Genomic DNA, 3,670 nt, shown 5'->3' with positions numbered 1-3,670 from the left:
AATTACTGGTGATTTGAAATTCATCTCCATTTTAATATTTGCTTTCCATGTGGTTCACATCTCTTTTTGTCTGTCTGTTCCTTCATCACCACATTCTTCAGAGTGAAGTATATTTCTCCAGTGCTTAATTTTATTTATTTTGTTGTTTCCTTTGCTTTTGATTTTTTGCTCATGCTGATGTCTGTGGGGATTTTAGCAACCGTCTTCATTTATAATAACATAGCTATTATTTTAATAACAACTCCAATAACATACAAAACTTACTATAGCTTTAAATCTTCTTTCTCTCTTTGCACATTCACCACACAATCTACATTTTCGTTTTTATGGCAACAACCAATGAAGATTCAAACATAGCTTTGGAGAAGGTATTGTGACTCAGTGGTAAAACCTCCACAAGGATTGTGAATACTCCATTCCAGAGTGCCAGTTTGAGTATTGCCAATCAGTCTGAAAAGCAGCAGGTGACAGTTGAGATAATTTATTTCCTGCTTCCTATGTGGAGGATCCTAATGTAGTTCTTGCTTTCTGGCCTTGGCCTTGCCCAGTCTTTTCTACTTGTAATAATTTGGGGAATAAAATAGGAGATATAAGACCTAAATTTGTCTCTGTGTCTGGAAAATAAGTAATTAGCTAAAAGGTGAATAATTTTGTTTTAACCAGTTTCTAATAAATCATGCATAAAAAAATTATACTCCATCTCTTCAAAAAGTACACCCTCTTTTATTTTTATCTACCGTATTAGTTGGTTTTCCAGTGCTAAAACAAAATATCTGAAGTTGAAGGTTTTGTAGAGAAAATTGATTTACCTAGCTCATGGTTTTAGAGATTGAGTTTTCAAGATTGGGCATATGGAATGTTCAAGATTGAGCAGCATCCATCCCATCTCTTTCATTGCCCCCTTATCAGCAACGCAATGTAATGGAGAAACTTACAGGAGGCTAGCTAAGCGCTGATGGGCCATGCATTTGGGATAAACTTAGTTTAAAATAACCTAATCTCTAGAGAGCAAATCAGGGTCTTGCAAGGAGTGTAGTAGTCCCTCCCGATGACAGCGCATTCAATGGCTTCTGTTGGGTCCCATCTCCTAAAGCTCCACAGCCTCTCAACACTGTCATATTGGGGATCTAGTATCTGGCACATGAACATTTAAGCAACAAACCTATTCCAAAGCACAACACCTTTGCAGGCTTTTTTTTTTTTCTTTGCTATCTCCATCCTAGTTAGTATTCAATACTTTGTAGTATGTCACTCTATAGGGCTCTCTTGTGATTTATTGAAGGGAAGATATGCTAGTAATAAGTAATCTGCATTGGTAGCCTTGCTATTGCTTAATTTCTTCATTTATGAAAGATAGTCATGTGAACACAGAATTTTAAATGGACAGTATTTTTCTTTTTTTTTTTTTTTGAGCTTGTGAAGAACTTTAATGTTCGGTTTTCACAACAAAGTCAAGTTTCCATTTCATTTTCTAATTTATGTCAAAATGTGCTAGTTGGTTTTTTTTTAGATTTACTTTATTTATTTATTTATTAAAGATTTATTTTATTTTTATTGGAAAGGCAGATATACAGAGAGGAGAGACAGAGAGGAAGATCTTCCACCCGATGATTCACTCCCCAGGCAGCCGCAACGGCTGGAACTAAGCCAATCTGAAGCCAGGAGCCTCTTCCGGGTCTCCCACGCGGGTGCAGGGTCCCAAAGCTTTGGGCCGTCCTGGACTGCTTTCCCAGGCCACAGGCAGGGAGCTGGAAGGGAACTGGGGCTGGTGGGATTAGAACCGGTGACCATTTGGGATCCCGGGCGTGCAAGGCGAGGACCTTAACCACTTGCGCCATCGCACCGGGCCCTAGTTTTTTTTTTTTTTTTTTTTTTTTTTTAAGTATACTCCTCAGCTTTCTCCCACTATCTTTTGCATATCATTCAAATTGAGTGCTGGGTACTTTTAATGAAAGCCTGCTATGTTACATACTTACATATAAGTTGCATGTTTTAGAAATAAACAAAATTCATTTTGGTGACTCACAGGGTCTTTATAAAATGAAAAGCTCTCTATTAAAATACACTGTTCACTCAGAAAATAAATAAAACAGACAAATGGATCTACACAAAACAAACATGAACTTTGGTAGATTTCACTGTAGGACATCCATAACAAGCTTATTTGCCCTTATTTCCCCAAAACTGTCCAGATTCTAAGTTTAGAACTTTTAAAATATTTTAAACTGAGATCTTTTTATCTTAAAACTTTTCATCATTCCACATCATCTTTAGCCAAGCTCTTAGCATGTACAGTGCTCTGACTAATTCTTGGGAGCTTCAGCAGCAGCACCTGGAATGCTTGTGGTGGAAGAGTCTGCTGTAACACTTGCAATAACTGTTGTTGGCTGTCCACATGCAGCAACTGCATTTGTTGAATGTTCCACACCCTTCTCATACTCATCTTGAACTAGTAGTTCTTCACCAAGCTATATTTTTTCAAGAAAGAACTGCTGAACAGCCTCTGCATTTTTAAGCTCACGTAACTTGGAAAGCTCAGCTCTCTCTTTGGCAAGCTTCTCTTTCCTTCTTTGCTCTTGTAGCCTGTTTTTGAAGTTGAGGTCACTTCTTTTGCAATCTAGGTAAATAGAATAACTGTTGAAGAGGGCCCCACTGACTGCAGCGGTGATGGCATTGTTGTGACCCACCATGGTTCCTCATCTGTGGAGCACGGCAGCAAAGGTTTGGCTGTAAACCTCCAGCACACAGCGTGTTGCTCAGGTTCTGACAGTGTTTTTCTTGTGTATGTAAAATACATCATTCCATTGGCTTTTGGTAGCCATGATTTGTAGCAAGAAATCAGCTGTTGCACTTACTGAGTATCCTTTGTAAGAAATACATTTCTTTCAGATGTTTTTCAAGATTCTCCTTTTTTTGTTTTCACAGGTTAACTAAAATGTGTCTAGGGAAGGTTTCTAAGTACATTTCAAAACTCTATGTGTTATACTTGAATAAACAGATTGATATTATATTAGAGCTGAAATTTTTGGGCTATTGTTTTTCAAATATTGCTCCTGGTTTTTTTTTCATTCTCCTCTTCAGCATAGATTCCAACCATATGCATATTATTATGCCTCGTGTGTTGCTAAAAGGCCTTGAAGCTCCATTCATTATTTTCCATTGGGTTTCTTTTTCACTTCTCAATCTTGATAAACTAATTTTAAGTTCACTAAATCTTCTAGGTATAAAATCTGCTGCTGAGCTTCTTTAAACAAATATTCATTTCAGTTAGATTATTTTTTAACTCAGAAATTGTTTTTGGTAATCTCTACTTCTACCAATTTTCCACATTTGAAGAAGTATCATTTTCATATATTCTGTTACCAGTTTAAATTTAATTTATTTAGTTCTCTGAGTATATTTAAAAATCTGATTTTAACTTACTCATCAATGAGTCCAATTTCTGGACTTTTAAAGGCCTATTTCTACTGATTGCTTTTATTCCTGTATATGGAACATATGTTGTATTTTTTTCTCTTTTTTTTTTAAGATTTATTTTCATTGGAAAGTCTGATTTACAGAGAGAAGGAGACACAGAGAAAGATCTTCCATCTACTGGTGTTGACCAGAGCTGAGCCAATTCAAATAAAAGAACCAGTAGGTTCTTCTATGTCTCTCTTGGGGGTGCAGG

General features: G+C 36.6%; 1 pseudogene; it reads right to left on the bottom strand.

Moving 5' to 3' along the window:
- Positions 1 to 2,254: 2,254 nt before the first annotated feature.
- LOC121150863 lies at positions 2,255 to 2,690 on the bottom strand (annotated as a pseudogene).
- Positions 2,691 to 3,670: the final 980 nt, after the last annotated feature.

This window comes from Ochotona curzoniae, unplaced genomic scaffold, assembly GCF_017591425.1.
Source record: "Ochotona curzoniae isolate NIBS_2020 unplaced genomic scaffold, NIBS_Ocur_1.0 contig_2210, whole genome shotgun sequence".
Classification (NCBI taxonomy): Eukaryota; Metazoa; Chordata; class Mammalia; order Lagomorpha; family Ochotonidae; genus Ochotona; species Ochotona curzoniae.
This window is presented reverse-complemented; position numbering and strand designations above follow the sequence as displayed.